We start from the raw sequence: 12,853 nt of genomic DNA on the forward strand, positions 1-12,853 counted from the left end.
TCTCCTCTAACTAAAACCGCCCCCCTCTCTCTCTCTCTCTCTCTCTCTCTCTCTCTTCACAGATCAATTCTGCTCCCCCCTCAATCCCTCTCTCTCTAGTCTAACCTCTGCCAGCAGTGACATTACAGAGGCTGTGGGCGAGAAAGCAATCTAGGTACAGTTTCTATCTTACCCCTTGTTTTACACTTCGGTTTTGTTAATTTTGATTGCTCTATTTGCTGTTGTTGTGCTCCCTAATAGATGAAAAAGGAGGTAAATTTACTTTTGTTTCCTTGTACATTTACTTTGGTTTATTTCTTTTACTTGGATGTGGTGGGAGAATTGAGAGGTTGGAACTGGTCTGTGGTCATATATATTACTTATCTATGTAGGACCATTAATGTCTTTAACAAGTATGAATTGCTTCCCATTGATATGTTTTGTCCTCATCAATTAAACAAGTAACTACTCCCAAGATTAGTAAATGGTCCCTTAGCTTCTCCTTTGTCATCTACTATTACCGCTCAAAAGGACAACTCCATTACAATTACAATGCAATACCCTTTAAAGCTTCCACTATATATTTTCTTCCTTTCCACTCAATTCTTTATATTACCTTTTCATTCCACCACTAGTTAGTTAGTAAACATACAAGAATATAAATACAGATTGAGGCAATGAAAGACAGAGATATCTAGATAAATTTCTAACAGATACACATGAAATCAGAAGGGTTTGATTTGATTTGATCATCGACGTCGTTGTCGTTGTCTATAGAAAACATGTTAGATGATTGGGATTACTAGCTATGGTTTATTTAGTTAAGGTAGTTCAAGGTCGAACAGACAATGAAATAGAGGTGGATATCAGTAGAAGACTGTACACTTAGGAAGGAGATAACATGTAAATCACTCTCCAACATTTGATTATGCAAATGTTGGAAACCGTAGCTCTTTTCCTAGATGTAAATACTTCTGCCATATGCTAATATGCCAGATTTCTAGATTGATTAGGCAAGGATTTTTGGTGGAACTGGCCAGGGATGCCCATCAACTCTTATTTATTTCTTCAATAAAATTGGTCAATTTCTCTGATTGTCTCATTTGGAATGCAAATGCAATGTGCTGCGTCGTCTTCATTCTGTCTAATAGAGTTGAATTCTGGCTTTCTTTCCTGAAAAAGACAGGTCCAAATTTTCCCCAGAAATATCCAGGCTGCAAGAAGAGGAACCAGTGAGAGGGAGAGAGTGTGTCTCTGTTTTTTTTTTTTTTTTGTTGGCGACGGGTTTTATTATACCGTTGCTATAAATAAATTATTATTAGGCTTAGGCGACGGATAATAACCGTTGGCATATATATTTTTTGCGACGGATTTTTTTATACTATTGCTATAAATAAATTTCGTCTATTATTTATATAGTTACTAAAAATATATTTGGCGACGGAAAATATAATTCTGTCGCTAATAATATTTTTCCCAACCACCCATCTTTTTTCGTTGCCTATTTTTAGCTGCGGCAGTATAGGCGACGAAATTGGCAACTAAAAATTAACTGTCGCTGCTATTTTTAGCGATGGTTTTATATTTTTTGCGACGCTTTTTTTCCGTCGCCATAAATGTGTTTTCTTGTAGTGTGGGTTGGGTTAAGTTGGGTTGACCCTAGCAGTATAATGAATTAGAGAAAGGAAGTAAATAAGTTAATCTCATAAATCATAGTAAGGGTGAATGGTGTGTAGTTGTTATACCCATACCCTAATTCCCTTGTATGATTGAATGCAAATGAACCATAGGAAAATGCCAGTACTAATGACTACTAGGTAGCAGCACTCTTCTGCTAATAAGGGAAGGATGAGCCCACATGCACATGTTACTCATGTTCTAAGCATTGGAAGGGTTCAAACCACTGAAGAAGAAGTCAGTGTAAGTCCTCTGCCATTGAAAGGGAGTGGACCTAAATAACCTATACCGGCTGACATGTCCTGTTCCACCCAAAGTGGACCTAAACAACCCACACTAACTAATGGTCACCGGTGGGTGAACCAGTAGGTGAGCAACATCTGGTGAGGGTACTGGCCAGGATTGGGTTATTTGGCTGTGGGGCCCAAACCTTTGCTCTCGTGCACCTCAAACTAGGTCTTGGATTAATGTTAGATTGCATTGGATAGGAAAATAATCCAGGTGCTATAACCCCTTGCCAATAGGGGAAAGGTATTGGATCATTCCATTGTTTGATGAGGCCGAGGTTATGGGACATTCCAGTGATCGAGGTGGGGGGCTCCAGTGTCATAATAAACCCTTCATGGCCGAGGTTGGTTTTGGTGTTGGGTTCCTGTGGGATCATTAATAGGAGATTACCGGGTATGGAAGTACACATGTAGGGACCGGTATGCTCCTAACTCACAACTAGCTTGTATCATCGAAAGACCGAACGAGACCTTCGTGACTGGGGATAGCACCTATGTTGCAGTAGCACCAAGACCAAATATGGATTTTGAATCTGTTGACTAGGTTTGTGTGAATAAACCGGATCATGAAATTGCATCCATTTAATATGGTTTCATGAGATATTGTTGAGCGTTATCATATATAATTGTGTTTTCTTGCATGTCCACCCTCACTAGGATTTGTAGAAACTCACCCCAATTGTTGTAATGTTTTTAGATGGTCATCCAGGTAACCCTTCAAAGGCTATGGTAGAGGAGTCAACTCTGTATGAAGATGATCTATGGGTCAAGGAGTTGCTTGCACACAAGACAGGTTGTGTGTGTGGTGATTGTGCCTACAGAGCATTATGATAATGTTTGTGTACATATTGGATGTAACCCTATTGGTCATATTATAATTATGTTATGATAGAAGTAAACATTATTTTATAAATATGGTATATATCAGTCGTAGTTCACCAATTGTGTTTATCTTATTAATTTCTAAGTATTTTGGATTTAGATTTATCTCATAACCTTGTAATCTTAAAGTATTGCATCGGATATCCTAGAAAGATTATGAGCCAATGGTGTGTCTAGGTCACCAGCCTTCAGGTAAGTGGAGGTAGGGTGTGATATGTGTGGTATTAGAGCACGGTGCTTTGCTTTAAGTCATAAGTTTATGAAATACTAAGGAAAGCTGGTAATTAGAATTCAATTAAAAATCTAATGATAAAGATATAAATCATAGTATACACATACGAGACTAGTTAGGTGTCAAAGCCGATAGCATTGATAATTCCATTAAGAGCATAAGCTTACAATTTAGGAAGTAGAAAATTTCAAGAAAATAATGAAAGGAAAGACATAATAAAAGCTACCGGAGAACCACTTATGTTGTACTTATCAATGGGAGAATATTCCATGGGCTCATTGCTAGTGCAAAAAGAGACGGAAAAGGGGGTAGAGCATGCCATATATTACCTTAGCAATAAGTTCTTGGAGTATGAGACACGATACACATCATTGGAAAAAACTTGTGCCGCACTGATTTGGGCAACGAAAAGGTTGCGACACTATATGGTAGCTTATCCAGTACATCTAATTTCCAGGATGGATCCAATCAAGTACCTCTTTGAGAAATCCAATCAAGTACCTCTTTGAAAAACCTGCCCTAACAGGAAGTATGGCCCATTGGCTTCTTCTACTATCAGAGTTTGACATCACCTATGTTGCTCAGAAGTCTATCAAGGGGCAAGCCATAGCTAATCATTTGGCTGCATACCCCATGGAAGATGGAAGGGCCCTGGATGATGCCTTTCTCGATGAAGAGATCACAACAATAGAAGAAGAAGACACAACTAATGAATGGAAATTATTTTTTGATAGAGTGGCTAATCAAAAGGGGTGTGGTGCGGGGATATTGCTTGTCACTCCTGATGGCCATTATTTACCTTCGTCATTCCGCCTCAATTTTCCCTGTACCAACAACATTGCTGAATATGAAGCTTGTGCATTGGGACTAGAAACGGCCCTGACTATTGGAGTGAAAAGAATTAAAATATATAGAGATTTATCCATTGTCATTTTTCAGACACAAGGGAAGTGGAAGACCAGAGATGAAAAGCTGAAGCCGTACCAAGAACATCTGGAAGAGGTGATTGAACACTTTGAGAAGATCTCGTTTGAATACTTCCAGAGAGATAAAAACAGGTTTACTAATGCCCTTGCAACCATGGCGTCCATGGTAGAATGCAACCCTATAGCTAGGGTCCGACCATTCTTGGTAGAACAAAGAAGTAGGCCCATTTATTAGAATTTGGTGAACTCTTTCACTATGGATGGTCGGTCTTGGTTTTCTCACATAGTTGATTTCATTAGAGAAAGGAAGTAGTCGAGTGGAGCAACTGACAGGGAAAAGAAGTTTCTAAGAAGATATGTCACCCAATTTATTCTTCAATAGGACTTGTTATACAAGAGGTCCTATGATGGAATACAGTTACTGTGTGTGGATGAGGAACAAGCAGCAACAATCATGGAAGAAATTCATCAAGGTCTTTGTGGATCCCATATAAATGCCAAGATGCTAGCTAAGAAGATTCTCAGGCTAGGATACTATTGGAACACAATGGAAGCAGGCTATTTTGGCTTTGTCAAGAAATGCCACAAATGTCAGATATTTTCCAACATCATACATATCCCTCCAATAGAGTTGCATTCGCTCAGCTCTCCTTGGCCATTCTCCACTTAGGGCATTGACATCATTGGAAAGATTAATCCCAAAGCACCTAATGGTCACGAATTTATATTGGTAGCCATTGACTATATCACCAAGTGGGTAGAAGCTCAGTCATATACAGTCCTCACATCTGCTAAAGTAGCAAAGTTCATCCAAGAAAATATCATTTTCCGATATGGAGTACCTCAAGAACTGATATCAGATAAAGGATCCCACTTCTGGGGCAAGGCTGACAAGATTTGCACAAAGTTTGACATCAAAAGGCATCGCTCTACCACCTATTCGCCATAGACCAATGGGGTAGTAGAAGCAGCCAACAAGTAGATCAAAGTGATACTACTTAAAATGGATGAAACACACAAGGAGTGGACGGATAAGTTACCATTTACTTTGTAGGCATATCGGACTTCTGTGCGATTCTCGACAGAGGCAACCACTTTTTCTTTGGTGTATAGGATGGAGGCAGTTCTACCCATGGAAATCCTAGTACCATCCCTAAGGGTGCTTCTTGATAGTCAATTACTTGAAAGAGAATGGGTGAAGGCCAGACACGATGAACTCAACTTCCTCGATGAAAGGCGTATGGAGGCCATGGATAATTTTAAAAAATATCAATTAAAAATGGCAAGGGCCTTCAACAAGAATGCGAAGCCCCATCACATAGAAGAAGGTGAACTTGTTCTTTGAGAACAAAGAGCTCCAATTCATGACCCAAGAGGAAAATTCAGGCCCAACTGGAGTGGCCCTTTCACTGTCAAAGAAATTCTACAAGGCAAAGCTGTAATACTCATAGACCACAACAGAGTAGAAATACCCGACCTAGTCAATATGGATCAACTTAAGAAATATTATATCTAATAGGGAGAATAGCCCGAACTACATTAGACCTGATTCCTCTCAAGGGATATATAGGCAACTTGACATGTGCAAGTGTAGTCTCAACAATCTCAAGGTAATAAATTAGTTCCTAAATTAATAATCAAGCTATCTTAAAAGATCATTATAGTTTGTGTCCCCCAAGAATCACCATTTGGCATGCAAGGCCATTAGGTATCTGTCATTCACCTATTGGTCCATCAATTCTTATCCAGGATTCTATCCCCAAAAGTCGCCATCCGACACCAGTTTATCAAGGCCAGTTTGTTCCCCATCATTGATCAGTAAAAAAAAAAAAAAAAAAGAGAACTTGATCTAACAGTGGTAAAGGTTGGTTTTCAATAGTTAATGAGTAATGTTTTGAAAAATCATCACATCTTCTCTTTGCTTGTGATAACTATAGGATAATTCATGAGCTCTTTAGATGAGACATTGAGGAAATGGACCTTGGACATAAGCATAGTAGCACCAGGACTACTAGAATCCATAAATATGTCAATGCTTAGCCCAATTGGGTGCATTAAGTTACATCACCATCTGCTCTGATAGGTGCCTCAACATCGAGACGTCGATCTTCATATATTTCTGTTTGGGTTGGTGGAGATCTGTCCAACTCTCGAGGAATTCTGAGTTTATATGTTCTCTCCACCTAGGGGCAAGTTGATTCAACCATCTTTGAAGAAAGATCACTTAGAAGAGATTTAAGACTTTTTCGGATGGAAAAAAGAGGAAATGAAGCAATTCGCCAAATATAAAAAGATTGACATTCTTAAAGTGGCTAGGAGCTTCATTCAATACCTACCACTGGGAGGAATCCATCAGCAAAGGTCACAAGATGCTTATCTATTGTGCATGATAGCTTGCTATGTTCTCTAAACTCCAAGACGTGGTGCACCAACTGTCTTGATAGAAGTAATAAAGCAATTGAAGAAAGGAAGAGATATCATTCCCACAGTCCTTATAGAAACATTAAAAGGGCTTGATGACATGAACCGTAGCCATAGGTTTGGACTCGTTTATTGTCGTGGAAGTCCTACCATTTTCCAAATATGGCTATTATGAGGGTAGCGGCTGAAAATGATGAGACGGCTCTCTCTTCCCCTTTTGGGGGGGGGGAGGGCTTGCATCGATTCCGCCCTCTCACCTCTCTTTCTCTTTTTAGTGAGGTAGGGGTGTGTGGTGTGTGCTTTACTTGTGGGCCCTGTATCATCGTATCGTCACTCAGAGATATGTAGAGGCCTATTTTCACAAGAGTGTAAAGTTCATCATTCTAGACGGGGGGTTTGATGATGGTCCAATATGGGGATTGGGATTATAAAAAAGAGTTTGGAGTCACCACCTAGAATTATGGGCCTAGGACCTAGGGGTGGGCCCAATTTTAGAGAAAAGGGTTCGATAATTGGTCTGGTCCAGAGGTTTAGGGTAAGTGTCAGGTTACAGAGTTGGGAAGGTGTTAGGCACCCAATCTGCCTAGTTCAAACGGTCTTTCTACTAGATGCTTAAGAACGAACATTTTTCACAATTATTACTATTCCACATGCATGGCTAAGTTATCACACACATATATATATTGACTAAATTTAAAATACTATCTACACTAAAACAAGGTCTATATAAAGACTACATGATGATAATTTGGTTGCGAAACTGTACCTGAACTTAAACCCTGTTTCGGGTCAAGAGGGGTGGGCCCCTGATTGGTACTTGCTCGGACTGTCTTTCATGTTCTCTTGGCTCAGGGGAAGATGGTCTTGACCTCCAACTTTCTTTCTTAAGAGATGCTAACTGTAATGATATTTGGACAGAGTTCCAGCTAGGAACAGTTACTTTCGGATTTGGATTTGGATTTGGACAGAGCTTCGGCTAGGGAAGGCTATTTCTAGATTTGGATTCGTACAGAGTTTCGGCTAGGAAAGGCTATTTTATGGTTTAGGATGAGGTGACACTCTGGTAGAGCTTCCGTTGGGGACAGGCTAGGGAAGGGCTAGGCTGAGGTGGCACTTCGGCAAAGCTTCCATTGGGAATGGCTATTTCTAGAAAGATTCTAGGGGCACTCGGACAGGGCTTCTGCTAGGAACTGCTATTTTTGGAAAGAAACAGATTGACCTAAAGATGGATTGAAGATCCCCGAAGCCCTGAAGAACATTTTGAAGGTCTGAACAGAGTTACAGATCTTGACAAAGATCTCTTTGTAGACCTGAAGAACCTCAAGGGGGAGGGATTTCTATTTCTGGTAAAACTCAAGAACACTCAAAGGAGGGGATTGAAGAACATACTATTTTTGGCAAAAACTAGATTGGACTAAGAACTTGGATTGAAGAACTTTAAAGTCCTGAAGAACACTTTGAAGATCCGAACAAGATTTCGGATCTTGATGAAGATCGCTCCGAAGACTTAAAGAAAAGCAAGAGGGGGAGGGGAGGAGAGAGGGCAAAGCTTCACTACTATGGAATGAGATGGGGTTGTTTGGTGTGTAAAATCCAAAGGAGGTGATATTTATAGGTTTTTTCAGCTAACGGAAGAGAGGGAACATCTTTATCCAACGGATGAAAGAGAGTTTTTTGACTAAAGTGGGTGAAGAGGGCTTTTATCCAATGGGTAAAAGGGATTCTTGGACCAAAATGGGTGAAGAGAGCTTTTATCCAATGGAAAAAGGGGTTTTTTTGGGAGAGATAATCCTTAATAAAAAAGGGTTTTTTGGTCTTAAGTGGGTGAAGAGGGGATCTCTTCACCTATCGGGTTAGTGGAATACTAATCCCGGCCATTAACGGTGATGCCCAAGAGTGGGCCGAAGTGCACGGGGCATGGTCACTATAGAAGGACAGGCAATTTGGGTAATGTCATTAGTGGTGTGGGTGTGCAGCACTATGACACGGCACCGTGGAATGGGTGGTGAGCATAGGTCGCGGCCATGGGCAACAGCTGGCAAAGGTGCAGGCATGGGCCTGCGGGGGTGTAGGTATGGGCAGAGGGGGCACGAGCATAGGCCTATTGGGGTATGGGCACAGGCAGAGGGGGCGCGGGCATGGGCATGGGCATGCGGGGGTGCGGGCACTGATAGAGGGGGCATGGGAATGGGCCTATGGGGGTGCGAGCATAGGCCTACGGGGGCACGAGCATGGGTCAGTGGGGGTGCAGGCATAGGTAGAGGGGGCGTGGGCTGGCTAGAAAATATTTACTGCGGCCATAGGCAACAGGCACATGTGTGGGATGACCTGCTAACGGTCTGATTTTGATGTACAATATATCGTCGGAATTGTATTTTCGAGCACTATCCATCTATACTGTCATCTTGACTGGATTTCTTCGTATATAAAATGTCAAAATTAGACCCTCTTCTCTCCCGCATGGGGGTTTCTAGGGTTTTAGGTAGGGGAATGTTTCTAGGTTATCTCCGTAGGTAGGGGATGAATTTTAAGGTGTTTGGGGTTGGTAGGGGATTTTTTCAGGTTTCCAATAGGCTTGTAAGTGTGTGCGGCATACGTACGAAAAAATGTAATTTTCTAGGAATGATCACAGGAGATCCGTCGATCTGATTTTGAGGTACCATATATTGTCAGAATCGTATTTCTGAGCACTATCCATCTGTACAGTCATCTTGACCAGATTCTTTCGTATATAGAAAGTCAAAATTGGACCTCTCCTCTCCCGCATGGGGGTTTCTAGGGTTTCAGGTAGGGGAATATTTCCATCATCATCTCTATTGATCGGAAGTCGGAAGTCATGTCTAAGATCCACATTTCATCATAGCCGGGGGAGGGTGACAAAATTGGATGTCTACAGAATGCCCCTCTTTGGCCGAGGCCTCTGCCAACGGTCGAAGGGCAAAGAAAAGAATGACCACATTTTGTCACCTGGAGTATGTATTGCCATCATCTTGCTCATTTATGATGGAGTTAAAAAATACAATAGATAATATTTTTCAAATTTTTAGAGTTTTAGGACTTACTTGGACTGCCGATTGTGGGAAAGGAATTTGTTACTCTTCCAATCCTGCAGAAAAATTTTAGTACTTTGATCTTTGACTTTTCCTTAACTGGGCTTCACATGTGCCAGTTCAAGGAAGATGGTCTCCAGGTTGGGTCTTTCGAACCAATTTGGACTATCTGGGACCGATGGTTATAAGAGAGAAATTTACTGCTCTTTCAATCTTGTAATAAGGAAAAATATTTGATTCTTGGATTTTCCTTAGTTGGGCTTCACATGTGCCAATTCAGAGATTTGGTTTATGAGATCGGGCCACTCGGAACCGATTCAAAGGGGTTGGGCCACCTAGGGCCGGGTTAATGACATTAGGCCACCTAGGGCTGGGTCAATGAAATTGGGCCGTCTAGGGCCGGGGAAATGAAATTGGGCTACCTAGGGCCGGGTCAATGAAATTGGGCTACCTAGGGCCGGGTCAATGAAATTAGGCCACCTGGGGCCGGGTAAATGCAATTATTTCTCTTCTTGATTTTCCATTGATTCTTGATTTTTAGCGCTTTAATTTGGAATCTTGATTTTTTATCTTGAATTTTGACCAATAAAAATTTGACCTTTACTTTCCTCTTTTTCATGTGATATAATTTCCACCCACCACATGAATTTGAATTTTACCATCATTTTGATTTTCACTTTCTATTTTTCATGAATAATTTTCACCTACCACATGAATTTCTACCTACCCTTTGAATTTTTACTTCCCATAATTTGCAACTACAACCAAAATAATTTTGAATTTGGTATTTGGTAGTAAGAAACTTTGATTTGCACCTTGGATTTAGAATTTTGTTTTTAGGAAAATGAAAATTTTCTTATAAAATGGTCCCCCTTCCTTGTCCATTCCTCATTCTAACTTTTCTGAGTGAAGTGAGTGGGTTTGAGTTTCTGGAGCCTTCAGGTTTTTCTTGAAATTCTCCATCTTGTTCTTGAAGTTCTTCATCTTGCTCTTGAAGATCTTCATCTTATTCTTGAAGATCTTCATCTTGTTCTTGAGGGAGGAGTCATTTGGAGAATTTGATATTTTTATGGGTTTTTATGTAAATTGGGAAGCTTCTTGAGGCTCCTTGTAAATTGGAAAACTTCTTGGGGATTTTTATAATTTCTAAAAATATGGTTGAGAGGAGAAAGAGAAAGAATTTTGGAGAAATCTGGTTGGAGAGTTGCAGTAGTTCTTCCCACAGGGATGAGGGCCTGGCCGATTGGTACTCTGGACAGACTCTTCACAACAGTCGGAACCACATCTGCAACTCCATATGGGGTTCTTGGGTAAGTCTTTATATTTCATTCATTATTTTGATCAACTTTTATTCTTGTTTTATTTTTTTTTATCTTTATATTTTTATTTATTTATTTTTATTTTATATATATATATATATATTCTTTATTTCCATTAGCATGAGGTGGGAACCACCTACCTTGGCCCTGTATGGCCATTCAAACATGGTTCAGTCATGGCACAGGATGCTTCCTCTTAGAGTGAAGGAGATAGTTGATGCATCATACCTATGCTGGCTAGCCCTTGTAGAAACCTGAAAGTTCAATCTGGCACTGGTGGGGGCCTTGATGGAGGGTGGTGGCTGAGTACTCATTCTTTTCATCTCCCTGTTGGTGAGATCACTATCACACCCCTATGCTTCTATGCCTCGATAGGCATTCCATTTGGGGGTAGACACATGACTTTACTCAGGATTCTGACTGTTAGGGAGTTTATAGACTTAACAAGCATTACCATTGTGGCTGGCTAGACACACATTCGTCTAGGGGAGATTAGTGCCCGATGGTGGAAAACCACTTGTGGGAGAACCCAGGCAACATGGCACAGGTGGCACATTCTTTTTTGCTGTTTGTTGTGGGTCAGTGCCTTTTCAGTGACCTCCGAGGGGTAGTAGACATCCACCTGGTGTTCTTCCTCCGAGATCTTCATGCGGTAGATTCTTAGGAGTAGGGGTACGTATATCTGCTGTGGACCTTAGACTTGCTATCATATGGAGACCGAGATCTTAAGGAAGCGGGCTCATCCTCTAGGTAACTTTCCTTCTTGTACCCATTTCCTTTCATTCATTTGGATTGCACTTTCTTACTTTAATTTCTTGAAATAGCCTTGGTGCTTCGAGCACTTGGGGACCATAGCTCCCAGACTGAGGGACCCTTAGGCATTCTTCTTCCCTGTAGCCACAAGGTGGGGAGATAATTGAGTGATCAGGGCTCGGTGCCATCCTCCGGGGACCACCACTCATTCTCTTTTGAACGATCTCACCAAGGTATGCCACGCTTGACATTGAAATTCCTTTTATCTTGTGCTGTACTTAATTTTCCTAGGATTTGCAGGTCACTTGGAGACCATTCCATTGCCCCATATTTCCAGATTCTGAAGGATTCGCATTGGCTAAACACTTATCCAACAACCGAGTCCTCTTTCGAGGCATTTGGGGCTACATCTAGTATTTGGGAGAAAAAGTAGTACCCCAGTGGTCGGATATCGAGTCAAGCTCCTCTCCCGGTCTTTCTCCACCCACTATGCACTACCCAGAGATCATCCCAGTAGATGAGATTGAGCATTTGGCCGATGGAGTATGGGATGACTCATTTCTTGACCAGGATAGGGACTACACCTTCCTGGAGGAGGAGACAGTATGCACCCCTCTTGGTCCTGATGGTTCAGTGGTATGTTGCCCTTTCTTAAGTATTTCCTTCCAATTCTTTATTGTTTTGGCCTTGAATGATGTTCTTTCAGGGGAGAACGCGACGTGTAGATCCTTCTACTGTTCGATCACATGTCAGTACTGATGATCCTTCACAAGCGAGACCCTCTACCAGTGTAGGTGGGTCTCTCAGAGTTGCTAGCATCCCCTTCTGTGGGTTCCCCGCTTGGAACTATCCCAACACGGCCAACTCCAGTCTCCCTCATCTTCTGGAGTGGAATACAGATATAGACGCTTCCCTTGGGCTGTCCATTCCTTATGAATATGTGAGTATTTGATCATCCTTCAATTGACTCTTGACTTCCTTTGGTTGATATGCTCTTTCTCAGGTGTCTCCGAAGGTCTATCCTGAGATCAGAAGGATGCATTATGGCCTGTGCAAGACGATTGTTGCCAAGGTATTTCCTACTTTCCTCTTTTCCTTTTTGCCCTTCTTCTTTCATTATTTTTCTTCTTGATCCGTTCCTATATTCCGTAGGATGGGAGGATTGCCACTGTGGAGAGCCAAGTTAGTTCCAATGAGCGAGAAATCATATGATAGGACTCACTGATTCAGGACATGACCCAGAGGCTGGAGTAGGTTGGACTAGCATCTGTGGGTTCCCCTGTACTCCATGGGGATGATTAAGAGTACGGTTCAAATGATGACTTTT

The 12,853-nt window shown here is 41.4% G+C and overlaps 1 long non-coding RNA gene across 1 annotated transcript; it reads left to right on the forward strand.

The window, feature by feature from the left end:
- Positions 1 to 10,892: 10,892 nt before the first annotated feature.
- On the forward strand, positions 10,893 to 12,122 carry LOC122069304. The gene is made up of 3 exons (XR_006137428.1): positions 10,893 to 11,523; positions 11,598 to 11,759; positions 11,827 to 12,122. It is a non-coding gene; the product is annotated as an uncharacterized LOC122069304 (long non-coding RNA).
- Positions 12,123 to 12,853: the final 731 nt, after the last annotated feature.

This window comes from Macadamia integrifolia, unplaced genomic scaffold, assembly GCF_013358625.1.
Source record: "Macadamia integrifolia cultivar HAES 741 unplaced genomic scaffold, SCU_Mint_v3 scaffold577, whole genome shotgun sequence".
NCBI lineage: Eukaryota > Viridiplantae > Streptophyta > Magnoliopsida > Proteales > Proteaceae > Macadamia > Macadamia integrifolia.